Source organism: Rhinolophus hipposideros (genome assembly GCF_964194185.1).
Source record: "Rhinolophus hipposideros genome assembly, chromosome: X".
NCBI classification, from domain to species: Eukaryota; Metazoa; Chordata; class Mammalia; order Chiroptera; family Rhinolophidae; genus Rhinolophus; species Rhinolophus hipposideros.
The window spans coordinates 30,530,175-30,550,299 of NC_138046.1; the positions used below are offsets into that span (position 1 = coordinate 30,530,175).

The window sequence follows — 20,125 nt, forward strand, 5'->3', positions numbered from 1 at the left end:
TACCTGACTTCAAATTATACTACAAGGCTACAGTAATCAAAACAGCATGGTAGTGGCAAAAAAATAGACACATAGATCAATGGAACAGAATAGAGAGTCCAGAAATAAATTCATGACTATATGCCCATTTAATCTACAACAATGGAAGCAAGAATGTACAATGGGATAAAGACAGTCTGTTCAATAAATGGTGGTGGGAAAACTGGACAGACACATGCAAGAAAATGAAGCTGGACTACTCCCTTATACCATATACAAAAATGAATTCAAAGTGGCTTACAGACTTAAATGTAAATCTGAAATATAAAATATCTAGAAGAAAATATAGGAAGAAACTTCATAGACATTACCCGGAGTATGATTTTTACTGATATATCTCCTCGCACGAGGGAAGTAAGAGAAAAAAATAAACGTGTGAGATTACATCAAACTGAAAAGTTTTTTCAAAGCAAAGGAAACCATCAATAAAACAAAAAGGGATCCTACTGAATGGGAAAGAATATTTGCCAATGATATATCTTATAAGGGATTAATATCACAGATCTATAAAATAACTCACTCAACTCAACTCCAAAAAAACAAACAACCCAATTAAAAAATGGGCAGAGGAGTTGAGGAGACATTTTTCTCAAAAGGACATACAAAAGGCAAACAGACATATGAAGAAATGGTCAACCTCACTAACCATCAGAACAATGCAAATAAAAACTACAATGAGATACCACCTCACCCTAGTCAAAATGGCTATCATCAATAGATCAACAAACAACAAATGCTGGCGCGGATGTGGAGAAAAGGGAACGCTATTGCTCTGTTGGTGGGATTCCAGATTGGTGCAGCCACTATGGAAAACAATATAGAGGTATCTCAATAATCTGAAAATGGAACTACCTTATGATCCAGTAATTCCACTCCTAGGCATCCAACGGGAGAAATCCAAAACTCCAATTCAAAAATCTGTATGCACGGCTATGTTTATTGCAACACTATACACAATAGCCAAGACATGGAAACAATTGAAATGCCCATTGGTAGATGACTGGATTAAGAAGCTGTGGTACATTTATACAATGGAGTATTACGCAGCCATAAAGAAGAAAGAAATCTTACTATTTGCAACGACATGGATGGATCTAGAGAACATTATGTTAAGTGAAATAAGTCAGAAAGAGAAAGACAAGTACCATATGATCTCACTTATATGCGGAATCTAAAGAAAAGAATAAGGCAATGAACTAATCAGTAACAGTTTGGGGGACAAAGAGGAAAAACTGAGGGTTGTTAGATGAGAGGGGGGTCGGGATAAAAGGGAAGGTGAGGGATTAGAAAACAGTCGGTAATCAGAAGATGGCCTCAGGGTTTTTCAAAATTAATTTGGGGAACGTAATCAATAATGTTGTAAAGATTTTGTAGGGTATCTGATGGACACGTGTCCCATTTGGGAGACCACCTCAGGGATGCTGTAGATGCCTGATCACGGCACTGTACACCGGAAGCTTAACAATAATGAATGCCAACTATAATTATATATATATATATATATATATATATATATATATATATATATATATATATATATATATATAATGTGATGGCTCGATGCGATGTGGGAGGGATATGGGATGCGGGGAGAGGGGTCCACAGTGTGAGGGATATAAATGATGAACGTCTAAGTATTACCTTGTCTTGTGCACCTGAAACTAATTTAAAAAAGAAAAATAAATAAAAATAAATAATGAATGCCATTTTTAAATAGTGTATTTTTAAATGGGTATTTCAGAATAATTTGCTAGTATATTTTCTCTTTGGACGTGTGTTTGTCTGTGTGTGTGTGTGTGTGTGTGTGTGTTTGTGTGTGTGTTGATTTAATGATGTTTTGCTGCTATCTTTGATACAGTTGTGAATGATCTCTCATTCAATATGGTGGTTTTTTATCTCCCACCCATGAGAAATGATGGAATGCGAGTTTTAAATTGAACTAAAGATGTCAATGTCCACAAAAAAGACTTCTGTCAATATATAGAGGGTTTTATGGTGTTGGTGGATTATACTTGTAGTGTATTGCCTAACCTCTATTGAAATGCTAAGACTCAATATAAAAAATGAAGGGAAGCTTATTTTTAATACAGGGGGCTCTTTCTTAAGTGTTAAGTAACTCTCTATGAGTTAGTCACTTAAGTAAAGAGAGTAACTTTTTTAATGCTGAGTCTTTCTAAAACCCTACCAAGTAGTAGTTGAGTGATTTTGATTGTATTAAAATTAACTTAATGTATCAAGGTACACAGCTTTAGTTAATTCCTGCAGTAATCTTGTGAGGTAGGGTTTTTCCCCCATTTTGCAGGTGAATAAGCTACAACTCAGAAAGGCTAAAAACATCATCCAAGATCCTAGGACTAGCAAGAGAGAGCTGAGATTCCATCATTGTCCTCCTACTGCAAAGTTCCGTGATGTCTCCCAGTAATGTTCACACTGTATCTAGAAGGCTAAATTTTAACCGAAAGCATTTAAATATATGTTCCTTTCAAAATTTCTCTCACATTTACTCAGAAAAGTCATTGAATATAAATGAACATTTGCCTCGCAATTAGTCAGTATTCCTTAGAAAGAAATCCTGACCACTTTATTCTATATTGAAAAACTCCACTGCTATTTTGAGAACACACCTACTGCATTTAATAGTTGGAATGTTTCATAGGGTAAAATACCAGTTCTTTTTGCTCCAGCTGTAGCTAAATTTGAAATGTCAGGTTGAGTCATTTCTCCATATTCTGGAAGAATGTGAGACAGTAGGGAATATTTGGAGATGCCAGACACATACAATGTGGTATCTAGACCAAGGGGAGTGATAGGTCAGTGCCTGGCAGATGGCAAAATGAGCTGGAGAGACTACTGGCAGATGGGCTTGATGATTTGGGTAGTAGCAAAAGAGCTTTTGGCTACTAATACAAAGCACAAGGAACGCACTGAAGGAGTGCATTTCCTCTGATGATGATGCCAAGTTGGATTTAGCATGTGATATGGTAAGGATGAGGCATATGGAAGAGAGTAAAGTGATATTCTTTTCTAGGTATGGTATGGAAAAGGCAGCTAATGTACGCAGAGAGTGTTAGATATTTTTGGTTAACTAAACTTTCATGTGTGTTGGGGGACATATTTTTAATGCACCCAGAAATAAGTTTATGTTGTCAAGGTAAAATATGAATTTATAAATTGCTTACTGATAATATAAGGTTAAACTTTAACCTTACCTGAGCCTTCATGAGTTAAGCAAATTAACTCCAATTGTATATTTAATGTTAGAAAAATGAGATATTCACACCACTTGAAACAATTGTAGTAAGTGGATTTTCTAAGCTAGATTTTTGCTCTGATACTACATGAAAGGTGGCACTGTTTTTTTTCCGTTATTGATCACGGTAACTTTTTGAGTGTGTGATGTTCTCTCCATCTAAAAAGATGACAAAACTATTCACCAATAATAAAGCAGTGAGATTTTCTTCTCCAGTAGTATGATTAATTTGCATCAACCCTATCAAAGTCTTTTATCCATTTGTAACATACGCAATGTTGAATAATTTATTGGTAATTTCTGGTTTAAAATATGTCTGATCTTTAGCCCCTGATGAAGTCTTTCCAAACTTTCCATGAAAATATTATGAATCCAAGAAATGATGAAAGCAAAAGATAAAAACAAGCAACCAAACAAAACAAAATGAAAACCAAAGGCCAGTAGTGGGAGCTTTGGGCTTCTGTGCAGACATGGCCAAGTCCAAGAACCACACCATGCACAACCAGTCCTGAAAATGGCACAGAAATGGCATCAAAAAACCTGATCACAAAGATACTAATCTCTTAAGGTGGTGGACCCAAAGTTCCGGAAGAACATGTACTTTGCCAAGAAGTACAACAAGAACGGCCTGAAGAAGATTCAAGCCAACAATGCCAAGGCCATGATGCATGGGCTGAGGCTATCAAGACCCTTGTAAAGCCCAAGGAGGTCAAGTCCAAGATCCCAAAGGGTAGCAGCTGCAAGCTCAGTCGACTTGCCTACATTGCTCCCCAAACCCCCCCCCCCACACACACACTCAAGCTTGGAAAACGTGTTTGAGCCTCTCTCACTAAGGGTCTTGGGTTCTGCTAAACGAAGTCCAAGGCCAAAGCTCAAACCAAGGCTCCAAACATGTCTGCCCATGCAACTGCAGCTCCACCTCCAGCTCAAGCTCCAGCTTCGAAAATGCCCAAGCCCCCATGAAGGTTCCAGAATAGAGGCCTCTGTCTGCCAATGTGAAATTGGAAGGACTGATGTGATCCCCGGGCTGCTGTCTGCATGGTGCTTGAGCCCTCCTATTAATGCTATTTGTACAAATAAACCTGAGGCAGAATCTGTCAAACAAACACACAAATAAACAAGGCCAGTATCTGGGTTAATGAGACCAGATTAAGAAACTGGCAAAAATTTACCTCATGAAAGTAAGTTGGTTGTTTGTAAGAAGGGTGAGATTATGCAATGTTAAACTGTGACCCATGGCTAAGAGTCCCAGGATCTATACTAACCAGAGCATTTGTCATCTACTGCAAAGGTACTACTTATGAAGCAAACAGTGTATGCTAAACCCATCCATCTTTCTATGTTCATTGAAAGACGGCAACTCCCAGAAAAAAATGATAGGATAGACAACTGGTAGTGTACTTTATCTTGGGAACATGCAAGAAAACCCACAAATAAACTGCTATAGCTGCGGGCTAGAAAATATAATTTTTATTGTACATTATGGAACAAGGTTGGGTGTAGAAAAAAGTTATTGAAGTAAAGCAAATCTACGTTAAATACATGGCAGCTCAAAACTGGAAATAGGACTAAAATACGTGGATATTAAACTGTCCTCTAACTACTGGCAAAAAAAGTTATTCAACCATTATTTGAGCAGGCAAAGCCTGGGATCAAGAAAAAAACAACTCATTAGTTCTGTTGTTCAATATTTTATCTGAAGAGGACTTGCCTCATTTGAAAAAAAGGGAAAAGGAAATAACAAAAATCAGAGCAGGACTAAATGAAATAGAGAACCAAAAAACAATAGAAAAAATTAATGTGACAAAGACCTGGTTCTTTGAAAAGATTAACAAAATTGACAAACCCTTGGCTAGACCACTAAGATTAAAAAAAAAAGACACTAATTAACAAAATCAGAAATGAAAAAGGGGAAGTTATCACGGACACCACAGAAATACAAATGATCATTCAAGAATACTATGAAGGGCTATATGCCACCAAATTCAATAACCTAGAAGAAATGGACAAGTTTTTAGAAACATATAGCCTTCCTAGGCTGAACCATGAAAACTGAAAAATCTAAGCATACCGATCACTAGTAACAAAATTGAATCAGTCATCCAAAACCTCCCCAAAAGCAAAAGTCCAGGACCAGATGGCTTCACTAGTGAATTCTACCAAACATTCAAAGAGGATCTAATACCAATCCTGCTCAAACTCTTCCAAAAAACTGGAGAAGAGACAGTACTCCCTAACTCATTTTATGAGGCCAACATTACCCAGATACCAAATCCTAGTAAGGACAACAAAAAAAGAAAACCACACACCAATATCTCTGATGAATAAAGATGCAAAAATCCTGAACAAAATTCTAGCAAATCGAATACAACAATGCATTAAAAAAATGATCCACCACCACCAAGTGGGGTTCATCCTGGGGCACAGGGATGGTTCAACATTTGCATATCCATCAATGTGATACATCACATATACAAAATAAAGGACAAAAATCATAGGGTTATATCCATTGATGCAGAAAAAGCATTTGACAAGATACAACATCCATTTATGATTAAAACACTTAATAAAATAGGTATAGAAGGAAAATTATTTAACATAATAAAGGCCATATATGACAAACCCCCAGCTAATGTCATAATTAATGGTGAAAAACTGAAGCCCTTTGCTCTACGTTCAGGAACACGACAAGGCTGTCCCGTATCACCTCTGCTTTTCAACATAGTGTTGGAAGTCCTTGCCAGAGCCATCAGGCAAAAGAAATAAATAAAAGGCATCCAAATTGGGAATGAAGAAGTTAAATTGTCACTCTTTGCAGATGACATGATGCTATATATAGAAAACCCTAAAGACTCCACCAAAAAGCTATGAGAAACAATCAACAAATACAGTAAAGTTTCTGGCTACAAAATCAATGTACAAAAGTCCATTGCATTCTTATATACTAACAATGAAATCTCAGAAAAAGAAATGAAAATGAAATTCCTTTGCAATTGCAGCAAAAAGAATAAAATATCTAGGAATAAACTTAACCAAGGATGTGAAAGACATATATGCTGAAAAGTATAAGACATTTTAAAAATAAATTATCAAATATATGGTGATGGAAGGAGAACTGACTCTGGGTGGTGAACACACAATGGGATTTACAGATGATGTAATACATAATTGTACACCTGAAATCTATGTAAATTTACTAACAATTGTCACCCCAACAAATTAAAAAAAAATAAGTCACAAAAAAATGGAAAAACACTCCATGTTCATGGATTGAAAGAATCAACATAGTTAAAATGGCCATATTATCCAAAGCAATATACAGATTTAATGCAATCCCCATCAAAATCCTAATGGCATTTTTTAAAGAAATAGAACAAAAAATCGTCAGATTTGTTTGGAACCAAAAAAGACCCCAAATAGCCAAAGCAATCTTAAGAAAAAAGAACAATACTGGAGGTATCACACTCCCTGACTTTAGCTTTTGCTACGGGCCTACAATAATCAAAACAGCATGGTATTGGCAGAAAAACAGACATATAAACCAATGGAATAGAACTGAGAACCCAGAAATAAAACCACATAAATATGGACAGATAATTTTTGACAAAGAAGCAAAAAACATACCATGGATAAAAGACAGCCTCTTCAATAAATTGTGCAGGGAGACTTGGATAGCCACGTGCAAAAGAATGAAACTGGACTGCTATCTGTCACCATGTACCAAAATTAATTCAAAATGGATCAAAGACTTAAGCATAAGACCTGACACAATAAACTGCATAGAAGACAACACAGGTACTAAACTTGTGGAGTTTGGGTTCAAGGAGCATTTTATGAATTTGACTCCAAAGGCAAGGGAAGTGAAAGCTAAAATAAATGAATGGGACTATATGAAACTTAAAAGCTGCACAGCAAAAGAAACCATCGACAAAATAAAGAGCCAACCGACTGAATGGGAGAAGATTTTTGCAAATATTGCCTCTGATAAGGAGCTAATATCAAAAATATACAAGGAACACATGCAACTCAACAACAAAAAAACTAACAACCCAATTGAAAAATGGGCAGATGACCTGAAGAGACATTTATCCAAAGAGGACATACAAATGGCAAATAGACATATGGAAAAATGCTCAACATCACTAATCATCAGCGAAATGCAAATAAAAACCACAATGAGATATCACCTCACCCCAGTCAGAATGGCTTTCATCAACAAGACAAATAGTAACAAGTATTGGTGAGGCTGTGGAGAAAAAGGAACCCTCATACACTGTTGACTGGAATGCAGACTGGTGCAGACACTATGGAAGGCAGTGTGGAGATTCCTGAAAAAATTATGAACAGAATTACCATATGACCCAGTAATCCCTCGCTTGGGTATCTACCAAAAAATCTGAAAACATTTATACATAAAGACACGTGTGCTCCAATGTTCATTGCAGCTTTGTTGCAAAGCTGGAGTGGCAAAGGCATGGAAACAACCAAAATGTCCTTTGATAGATGAATGGATAAAGAAGTTTTGGTATATATATACACAATGGAATACTATTTGACAGTAAGAAAAGATGATATAGGAACATTTGCGACAATATGAATGGATTTTGAGAATAGAATGCTAAGCAAAATAAGTCAGGCAGAAAAGCAGAGAACCATGTGATTTCACTGATATGTGTTATATAAACCAAAAAGAACAAAAGAACAAGAGAAACAAATGAGAAACAAATCTCATAGACAGAGACAATAGTTTAATGTTTACCAGAGGGTAAGGGGGATCAAATATATGGTGATGGAAGGAGAACTGACTCTGGGTGGTGAACACACAGTGGGATTTATACATGATGTAATACAGAATTGTACACCTGAAATCTATGTAATTTTACCAGCAATTGTCACCCCAATAAATTTTAAAAAAAGAAAATAATGGGAAAAATTTCAGCACATTGGCTATGGAAACATCACAGCAGAATGGGAAATGGAACAAAAAATTGAAAAGAACAGAATATAACAGCAAGTGAGTCTCTGCAAGATCGAGAAGAAAATATTTTAAAACTCTTTGACATCCTAAACATAGTAGGGCTATAAATATGCCTTGGAGGTGCAAAAGTACACTTATATGGACAACATTTTGAGATGTACAGGCAACAAAGTTAGGTGAAAAGGGACATGGTAAAGATAAGGAAGGATTTCAATGTAACTAACAAATGCAATAGAAAATCAATAAATTAAAATGTGTATCAGTTTTACTAAAAAAAGAAATGTACTGTAGAATTTAAAATGTAAAAATGTAGAATAAAAACTTTGGAAGTTTTAGTGGAGTCCTGAGAAGAGGAAAAAAGGATGAAAACAAGAGGGAAAACAGTACCTATGGAGGAAAGAAAGTGGAGATCTAGCCTGTGAATATTGATGCATCTGAGGAGCAAAGGTAACAGAAATTACAATAAAAATATACTGAAAGATAACTTTCCTGAGTTGAAGAAATACCCATGTATACACATTGAAAGGGCTTACTAAATTTTAGGCGAAGATAATGAAATGAAACCCATATCTGGTTAAAATTTTACATTATAAGGATACATTATAATATCCTGTAGGCATCTGGGAAAATAATAAAGGTAATGTAGAAAGGAAAAAAAAAAACTGGCTCAAGATTTATCTGCAATACCTTAGTCCTAAAGGCAATATAACAATATCTAAAGAGCTCTGGTGGGAAAAGGATTTGACATATCTTTTATGTTCAGCCATGAAGACTTCAATGTGTGGAAGGCAATAGGAATAAATCTTCAATTATGGAAGGATTCAGAAAATATGCGGCCCATTTAGACTTTTCAAATAAGTTACTTTAGGCCTTAGTACAGGCAACTGAGATTTTGAAAAAGTCCAGAATGTAAAAATAATGTTGTTGTAGAACTAGCAAAATTTTCTTTATTCATTTTGGGCATCACATTAAAGAATCATGATGAGACTATATATTTTCAGGTAGATTCTGCAACCTAGAGATAAATCTTGAATTTGAAATTCTGTCCTCAGATGCCATTCTTCTTTCATTTCCACTATTTTTTTTTTTTTTTTACTACCAGGAAATGTGTTTTTCAAGCCATGTCTTTTATCTCACAGTTCAGATGGAATCTTGTCACGTTTAATGTCAACTTACAATTATTGGTGGTGTATTATTCCAGTACTGGTTAGCAATAGATAAACAATTGAACAATAAAACATAGTCACTGTACCAGAACATTGTGCCAGGAGAGTTAATGAATAATTTTCCCCTCTACAAAATCATACCTGCTTAAAGGAATATAACAGACTTATTCATTACAAGTAATATTTTACTGCATTTCTAAAGTTCATTGATTGTCTTGAATAATTGCTGCTACAAATTGATGCTTTGTGATCTACCACATCTAAACTCAGATTTGATAATGATAATTCATTGAGTAATTACAAAGTTATAGGGGTGGTTTGAGTTTTGTAGATGGATCCTATTCACCAAAATATTTCATTTGCACTGGAATGTGAAATCTTGAGTAAAAAAAGAAAAGAGAAACAGAGTAAATGCAGAATTTTCCACTTCAAGTTGAACCAATACCTAATTACATTAAGGTCAATATTGTTAGACACAGATATACAATATTATTCATTTATTCATTAAACAAATATTTATAGAAGAACTCTTAGGGTATTTCATCACAGAAATGTCGGTGAGAGGGAGAAGTGCCTCTTGAAATCTCCCCTGGAATTTACAATGAACAGCTATAATTTCACAAATGAATCCCTCCATGGCACCCAGATAAGACTGACAGACACACAATTGGAATCATCTAAAGTTGGGCAAATTTGGCGACCAGGGAAGGAAGCTAGGGAAAAGTGCAGAGACACAGGATGCAGGCCATGGTCTGTTGGCTGCAGAACTCAGACCAGAGGTCAGAGCTCCCCGCATTCTGCAGCTACTGCAGTCTCAGGAGAGGGAAGAATTCTGGGCTACTAGCACTTTCCTATGGCCCACAGTCCTGCTGGAGTATCACAACACGGCTGAGACTCAGCATATAACACAGATGAGACCCAACACTCACAGCAAAAACTGATTGAAAAAGGTTGAGAACGCTGGTTTAAGCCCTCACTGCCAAGCAGAGGACGGAATACATAGGCATGGAGCCTGGCGGACTGCACCACACCCTCTCAGAGCTCAACCCACGCCCACCCTCACAGTGCTAGAAGGGTCAGTACTGTGTTTTACTGAAAATAAGACCGAGTCTTATATTAATTTTTGCTTCAAAAGGCAAATTAGTGTTTATGTTAAGGGAATGTCATCCTGAAAAATCATGCTATGGTTTATTTTCTGGTTAGGTCTTCTTTTTGGGGAAACATGGTAGCAGTGTCAGTTCCCAGCAGCAGTGTCAGATCAAAAGAACAGAATATTTACATCTCTGAGAACAGCAGCCCTGCAGCCACAGACTCACAGTGCAACTAATTCCAACATAAGGGAAGGAACTGTAGGGGCACAATAACTGTGTGCAGGTTAGAGCCACCTCACACAACCTGCTCTACTCCCACCACCACCTATCTGGGCAGGGGTAACAAGAGCATCTGAAAAACCTGGGTTCTGAGTCTGGTTGCAGGAAGAGCTATGGGAGTTCACAAGCTCTCCACATACCCCAATAAAGGTAGTGCCCTGAGACCTAGGTGACCTGCTCATAGAACAGAACCCCACCTTTCAGGGAACGTCCCCATTGTGGGAGAAGCCAGAACAGTGAAAGATAAAATTTAACACTACAGCATGAGAGCGAATAAAAGCAGGAGAGAAAATAAAACATTCCACCAAAACCTATGGAAAGCAAAAGAAAGGCCTCTTCCTACAAAACTGTTGCAGAAGAAGAAGAAAGGCAGAAGGGAACAGAGACTATAGTCAAACATATAGTCGATAAGAACTTCCAAAATTTGTGCAAAGAAATGGATCCTTGAACCCAAGTAGCAAATAGAACACTTAATTACCTCAAACCCAACAAGCCTTCTCCAAAGTACATTGTATCGAAGCTGTCAAAAATTAATAACAAAGAAAAAATCCTCAAGGCAGCCAGGGGAAAGAAGATGGTAACCTACAAAAGAAAGCCCATTAGATTATAATAAGATTTTACAGCAAAACTCTACATGCCATGAGGGAGTAGAATCAAATATTCAAATTGTTGAAGGAGAAATTATGAGTCAAGAATAATATATGCAGTCCAAATGTCCTTTAGATATGAAGGAGGAATAAAGACCTTTCCAGATATACAGAAGCTGAGGGAATTTTCTAACACATGACCTGCATTACAAGAAATACTGAAGAAGGACATTTGACCTGAAACAAAAAATTAAAAGAATACAAAACCATGAGTAGTATTATGAACAGACAGACAAAAGCAGGAAATGGCAACCCCTACACCAAATAGGACACTATACACTTAAACATAACATACAGGGTGAAGAAGGAAAAAAATATACATTTTTTTTTAAAAAAAAGAGGAAAAAGACAACTTGCTACTGCCACACAGATATCAACTCACAACATAAATATGGAAATTTGTGACAAAAAAAACAAAGGTCTGAGCCGGCAAAAGGGAATGAAAAAATGGAAGCATGGTGAAGAAAACGGAATACTCTAAATATGAAACTTTCTTTGACATAAACTTAATCGTAACCACTCATACAGGTTTTGCACTTCAAATTCACCTTTTGCAAATCAAATTCACCCTTTTGCAGATCAAGTTTTTCCACAAAAATGTTTTCTTAATCTTTCTAATAAAAATAACCCAATGTAAATTTACTATGAAAATTAAACATTTTATTACATGTATTTAATAACAAACATAAAATACTTATTTAACATCAGAAATACTTATTTACTTATAGCTTCATTTATAATGGTTCTGCTGCTGCTCATGGTAATTTCATATAAATATTCATAAAATAATTATGACAATCTGTAGGAGTAATATTTACAATAGAATGATAAATAATATCTACTAAATGTCCATGGTTTGAAGAATCAGCCAAAATGTTTTTTGTGCTGAACTTAATTTTTGAAAAAAACTTCTTAAATGTAGTTCATCATTGGATAGTATGGTGGTAGAAATAATAAAGTGTTTTATTGGATCAACAAGATCACATACTTTCTGGGTTTTGTAGAGTCTTACATTGTCCAAACAAACCACACTTCTTCCAGATTATCATCATCCTATTTGTGCAATAGTGTCTGAAGAAATTAACAAAAAAAATATTTGAAGCAACCCATAGAATGTACAATTACTTCATGTCATACCGTTTCCTGAATTATTATTGCTGCAATTAGAGAAACTTTTCATCTCCTAACTGTTGGCATGGCGACATGAGCTGGTGTATTTCAAAAATTAAGTTCTTCACAAGAGATATTTTGGCTGACCCATCAAACCATGAACATTTAGTAGACATTATTAATCACTCAGTTGAAACTATTACACTTCCAGATTGTCATAATTATTTTATGAATATGTGTATGAAATTAACACGAAGAGTGGCAGGAGAATCATTATAAATGAAGCTATAAGTAAATATTTCTGATGTTAAATAGCATTTTATGTTTATTATTAAATATGTGCAATAAAATATTTAATTTTAAAAGTAACTTAACATTGAATGTATTTTTATTACAAAAACTAAGAAAACATTTTTGTGAAAAAATTTGATTTGCAAAAGCATGACTTTCATTTTCAGAAAGGAGAATATGATTTGCAAAAGGGTGCATTTGGAGTGGAAAACCTATACAAATCCAAAACTGAAATACATAACATAAAAAAAGAAACAGAGGAAAAAATAAACCACAGAATACCACCACAATGAAATACCAGACAGCAACAACAATGCAAAGAAACAATGGGACAATGCTCTACCAGAAAACGAGAGAATGACAGGAAATCCTCATATATCAATAATTACCCTACAAAGAAGACGGTAACCTACAAAGGAAAGCCCATTAGATTATCATCAGATTTTTCAGCAGAAACTCTACAAGCCAGGAGGGAGTGGAACCAAATATTCAAACTATTGAAAGAGAGAAATCATGAGCCAAGAATAATATATCCAGCAAAGATATCCCTTAGATATGAAGGAGGAATAAAGACCTTTCCAGACATCCAGAAGCTGAGGGAATTTTCTAATACACGACCTGCACTACAAGAAATACTAAAGGAGGCTATTCGACCACCATCAACAGGGACAATTTGTGGCAACCGAAACATAAAAAGGGGGAGCGTAAAGGCCTGAACCGGAATATGGGAATGGAGAAAGTAAGCGTGCTGAGGAAAAGGGAATACTCTAAATATCAAACTTTCTTTTACATAATCTTAAGGGTAACCACTCAAAAAAAATCCAGAACTGAAATATATACACTAATAAAAAAAGAAACAGAGGGAAACATCAAAGAATACCACCACACAGAAATAATAGACAACAACAAAAAAGCAAAGAAACAATGGAGTCACAGCCTTACCAGAAAACTAAAGATAGAATGACAGGAAATCCTCACATATCAATAATCACCCTAAATGTAAATGGACTGAACTCACCAATAAAAAGGCACAGAGTAGCAGATTGGATCAAAAAACTAAATCCAACCATATGCTGTCTCCAAGAGACACATCTCAGCTACAAGGACAAGCATAGACTCAAAGTGAAAGGGTGGAAATTGGCACTCCAAGCAAATGGTACCCAGAGAAAATCAGGTGTAGCCACAATGATATCAGATGAAACAGACTTCAGGGTTAAAAAGATAACAAAACACAAAATTGGACATTTCATAATGGTAAAGGGGACTATACAACAAGAAGACATAACAGTCATCAATATTTATGCCCCCAATCAGGGAGCACCAAAATATACCAAGCAACTACTAACAGAACGAAAGGGAGAAATTGACCAAAACACAATTATACTAGGGGACTTAAATACATCATTGACAGCTATGGATAGATCATCCAAACAGAAGATAAATAACGAAATCGCAGCCCTAAATGACACATTAGATGAAATGGACATCATTGACATATATAGAGCACTTCATCCTAAAACATCAGACTATACATTCTTTTCGAGTGTACATGGAACATTCTCAAGGATAGACCATATATTGGGGCATAAAAGCAGCCTCAGCAAATTTAAGAAGATTGAAATCATACCAAGCATATTCTCTGATCACAAGGCTTTGAAATTGGATATCAACTGCGAAAAGAAAGCAGGAAAAAACACAAATACATGGAGATTAAACAACATACTTTTAAAGAACAACTGGGTCAAAGAAGAAATTAGAGGAGAGATCAAAAGATATATAGAAACAAATGACAATGAAAATACATCCTACCAAAATTTTTGGGATGCGGCGAAAGCAGTTTTAAGAGGGAAAGTTATATCATTACAGGCCTATCTCAAGAAACAAAAAAAAATCCCAAATAAATAACCTCATGTTTCACCTCAAAGAACTAGAAAAAGAAGAACAAGTGAAACCCAAGGTCAGCAGAAGAAAGGAAATAACAAAAATCAGAGCAGAGCTTAATGAAATAGAGGACAAAAAGACAATAGAAAAAATTAATGTGACAAAAAGCTTGTTCTTTGAAAAGATTGAGAAAATAGACAAACCATTTGCTAGACTCACTAAGATAAAAAGAGAGAAGACACTAATTAACAAAATCAGAAATGAAAAAGGCGAAGTTATCACGGACACCACAGAAATACAAAAGATCATTCAAGAATACTATGAAGCCACCTCAGGGATACTGTGGATACCTGATCATGGCATTGTACACCAGAAGCTAAACATTAATGAATGCCAACTATAATTTTATATATATAATGTGAAGGTTCAGTGTGAGTTCGGAGGGATAGTGGATGGGGGGAGGGGGTTCACAGTATGAGGGATATAAATGATGAACGTCTAAGTATTACCTTGTCTTGTACACCTGAAACTAATAAATAAATAAATTATTTTTTTAAAAAATGTATACTGGATGGTAATAAGTGCTGTCCAGAAAAATAAAAGTCAAGCGGAGAGAGTACTATAGCGGAGAAAAAAAAAAAAAAAAGAATACTATGAAGGACTATATGCCACCAAATTCAACAACTTAGAAGAAATGGACAAGTTCTTAGAAACATGTAGCCTTCCGAGGCTTGTGGGGAGCCATGATTTCTTGTTTCTCAGAAACCTTGTGAGCTGGCTAGTATACAGTTAACTTGTTTAGGCTCTTAAAGCATTATCTCTGCAAAGAACCTTGAGAATGTTTGCAAGTTGCTGAGGAATGAGATGGGACTGGCCGGTTTCCCAGACACAGATAACTGGTGGCTATCAGGACATTTGGTAGTCTATTTCATATAATAATTATGTCTGGGAAACTTTGTGATGATTCTGTAGTTTCTGTGTAAAAGTTAAAAATTTATTTTCTGTGAGGTAATGCAACCATGTTATTGTTAAACTTCACGTAACCATAGGGTATATATTGGTGAAGGTGATTAAATCAGGCGCTTCAGCATCACTGAAGACCGGCAGCATCATCATTTGTGTGTGTGTGTGTCTTTTTTCATTCCCACTCACCCTTTTGGGAACCGTTCGACTCGTGGCGGCTGGCTCGCCACACTTGGCGCCCGAACAGGGACCTGAATACGGGGGTAACAGTGAGGAACACCGTGTGGCTAGGGCCCGGCTCGCAAAGAAGAGCTTATTTCATTTGATGCACGGTGAGTGAGACACGGTCCCCCTCGGTCGAATGAGTGTGTGAGTGATTGTTTTCATTTTGTGAAAGAAGGGCCGAGGTTAGGGAAAAGAGATGGGTCACGCTAGCAGCAAGGACCTTTATGTTAGAGGACTTAAGAAATTACTCGCCGCCCGTGGCAGCAGGGTGAGCAGAGAACAGTTAGAAAAATTTTTAGAATTTGTAAAAGAAGTTTGCCCTTGGTTTCCAGATGAAGGTACCGTCAGCCTGGAAAGTGGGAAAAATTTGGAGAAAGAGTGCAGGATTATTACACTGCCCACGGACCTCAACGGGTCCCGGTAGAGACATTCGGGCTATGGACTTTGATTAGAGACTGCTTAGATTTTAGACATGAGGTCTGTAGGCTGGAGAAGTTAAAGCAGGCAGGGTGGAGCTTCCCGTTTCTGCCTCTGCTCCAGAGGAAGGAGAGGAGGGGGAGGGAGCTCCGATATACAATAAAGAACCTGCTAATCAAGAATTGTTGGATGAGTTGTGGGAAGATTTAGATCTAAAGGATCAAGAAGGTTTGGAAGAAACTGCAGCTGAGTATGATAGGGAGAAATATCCTCCAGTAGTGGCTGCAGCTCAAGAAAGTAGACAGCCCACTGATCCAATTTATACACTTTCTCAGCAAATAAAAATTCTTCAGGGGCAGCTAGTGAGACTTAAGGTTAATCGAGAGGGAGAAGGTCGTCTTGGACCTCCCCGAGTGCCTTACACTAGAAAGGATAATATTCAACCTCCCTTGATTGATTTTACTGATCCATGGAATCCAGGGGTAGAGATCCCCCTGTGAATAATTTCACTGCACCGCCTCTTGAGGAGCCTCGCATATGGGATCCCCCCGTCGCGTCCATCTTGTAATGAGAGACTGAGATTGAACACAGAGACTGTTCCATGGAAAGACTGTCCTGGCAATGCTTCTTTTCGTTATGACATTCCTGGAACGAACAGATATATTATTGATTGGTCAAGGAGTAATCAGCCAGGATGGGCTCGGGACTTGATTGCTGGACTTTGGATTTCTGATGCGCAGTATCAACAAAGCGCTTTGTGGAAACTGATGGGAGTAATGGATGAGGTTGTTCAAATGGTTGAGTTCTGTAAATCGGGTACTCCTTGTACTCCTGTGACTGTTTTAAAAGATGGAACTAGAGACTGGTCTACTATTACTAAAACTGTTAATGTATCTGCTTGTGTTCCTTCCCCTTATGCATTATTGATTGGAAATGTTAATGTAAATTTTATAGAAAATCAGTTTCATGTATCTTGCAATAATTGTTCTCTTGCAAATTGTATTTCATGGGTACCTCAGGGAACTCAAGTTATGGTACTTAAGCAACCTTCATTTGTTATGCTTCCTGTTAATATTTCTGGATCTTGGTATGCAGAAAGAAGCTTGCAGATTTTTTAAAAAATTGAGTGTGCCTTAAGCAGACATAAACGGTTTATAGGATTTTTAGTTGCAGGAATTATGGCTTTGGTTACTATTGTTACAACTGCTGCTACAGCAGCTGTAGCTCTTTCTCAAACTATTCAAAATGCTCATTATGTTAATACTCTTACAAAGAATGTTACTTTGGCTTTAGGGATTCAAGAAGATGTTGATGTAAAATTAGAACAAAAGGTAAATGCCCTTCATGATACAGTTCAATATATGGGAGATGTGATCCAGAGTTTAAAAGTTAGATCTCATTTGGAGTGTCATTCAGAATATCATTGGATATGTGTCACTTCTAAAAAGTATAATCAAAGTCAATATAATTGGAATCGGGTTCGCTTACATCTCCAAGGAATTTGGCATGATGCTAATGTGTCTCTAGATAAGCTTCAGCTTCATAATGAGATTAAAAATATAAAAGAAGCTGAGCCATTGAAATTTGATGCTGCCCAGGCTGCTTCAGAATTTATTGATGTTCTTAAGAATGTTATGCCTTCTATGCCAAATCTCACTCATTCTATTTTGATTTTTCTTACGTTGGGCATCTGTGTCTGTGTGATTCTGTGCCTACTTCCCATCCTCATTAAGCATTTCATTAATCAAATGCTAGAGTTGCGAGCTGACATTTATCAACTGGAACTTAAGACAAGGCCTTAATTCCCTCTACCCCCTGTGCTTAATGGGACGGGTTAGCCAAAGACGGGTAAGTCTTAAGGAGCCTTTCAACACCTAAGACAGGGCTTGTATTGCATAAGTTGATAAGGTTATCCTGAGACGCCTAAGCCAGGCGCCGTCACCCTGCCTTTCTGCTGTATGAAAATTTTTGAAGCTTTAAAATAAAAAAGGGGGAGATGTGGGGAGCCATGATTTCTTGTTTCTCAGAAACCTTGTGAGCTGGCTAGTATATAGTTAACTTGTTTCAGCTCTTAAAGCATTATCTCTGCAAAGAACCTTGAGAATGTTTGCAAGTTGCTGAGGAATGAGATGGGACTGGCCGGTTTCCCAGACACAGATAACTGGTGGCTATTAGGACATTTGGTAGTCTCTTTCATATAATAATTATGTCTGGAAAACTTTGTGATGATTCTGTAGTTTCTGTGTAAAAGTTAAAAATTTATTTTCTTTGAGGTAATGCACCCATGTTATTGTTAAATTGCACGTACCCATAGGGTATATATTGGTGAAGGTGATTAAATCAGGCGCTTCAGCATCACTGAAGACCGGCCGCATCATCATTTGTGTGTGTGTCTCTTTTTTCATTCCAACTCCCCCTTTCAGGTACTATTCGACTCGTGGCGGCTGTCTCGCCACAGAGGCTGAATCATAAAAAACTGGAAAATCTAAGCAGACCAATCACCAGTAAAGAAATTGAACAAATCATCCAAAACCTTCCCAAAAGCAAAAGTACGGGACCAGATGGCTTCACTAGTGAATTCTACCAAACCTTCAAACAGGATCTAATACCAATCCTGCTCAAACGCTTCCAAAAAATTGAAGAAGACTCAGAACTTTCTAACTCATTTTATGAGGCCAACATTACCCTGATACCAAAACCTGCTAAGGACAACACAAAAAAATAAAACTACAGACCTATATCTCTGATGAATACTGATGCAAAAATCCTAAACAAAATTTTAGCAAATCGAATACAACAATGCATTAAAAAGATTATTCATTACGACCAAGTGGGGTTCATACCTGGGGCACAAGGATGGTTCAACATCCGCAAATCCATCAATGTGATACATCACATAAACAAAATAAAGGAGAAAAATCATATGATTATATCAATTGATCCAGAAAAAGCATATATATAGAAAACCCTAAAGACTCCACCAAAAAGCTATTAGAAATAATCAATGAATACAGTAAAGTTGCTGGCTACAAAATCAACGTACAAAAGTCCATTGCATGTTATATACTAAGAATGAAATCTCAGAAAAAGAAATACAAAAAACAATTCCCTTTGTAATTGCAGCAAAAAGAATAAAATACCTAGGAATAAACTTAACCAAGGATGTGAAGGATTTATATGCTGAAAACTATAAGACATTTTTGAAAGAAATTGAAGAAGACACAAAGAAATGGAAAGACATCCTGTGCTCATGGATTGGAAGAATCAACATAGTTAAAATGGCCATATTACCCAAAGCAATATACAGATTTCATGCAATCCCCATCAAAATCCCAATGGCATTTTTTAAAGAAATAGAACAAAAAAATCATCAGATTTTTTGGAACCACAAAAGACCCCAAATAGCCAAAGCAATCTTAAGAAAAAACAACAATGCTGGAGGTGTCACACTGCCTGACTTTAGCTGGTACTACAGGGCTACAATAATCAAAACAGCATGGTATTGGCAGAAAAACAAACACATAGACCAATGGAATATAATTGAGAACCCAGAAATAAAACCACATAAATATGGACACATAATTTTTGACAAAGAAGCTAAAAACATACAATGGAGGAAAGACAGCCTCTTCAATAAATGGTGAATTGGAGAATTGGATAGCCATGTGCAAATAATGAAACTGGATTGTTATCTGTCACCATGTACCAAATTAATTCAAAATGGATCAAAGATTTAAGCATAAGACCTGACACAATAAACTGCATAGAAGAAAACATAGGTACTAAAC

The 20,125-nt window shown here is 36.5% G+C and overlaps 1 pseudogene across 1 annotated transcript; it reads left to right on the plus strand.

Annotated features, from left to right (window-relative positions):
- The first annotated feature begins 3,759 nt into the window (after positions 1–3,759).
- Positions 3,760–4,266, plus strand: LOC308494653 (large ribosomal subunit protein eL29-like; annotated as a pseudogene). The gene has a single exon. The product of its transcript is annotated as a large ribosomal subunit protein eL29-like (transcript).
- Positions 4,267–20,125: the final 15,859 nt, after the last annotated feature.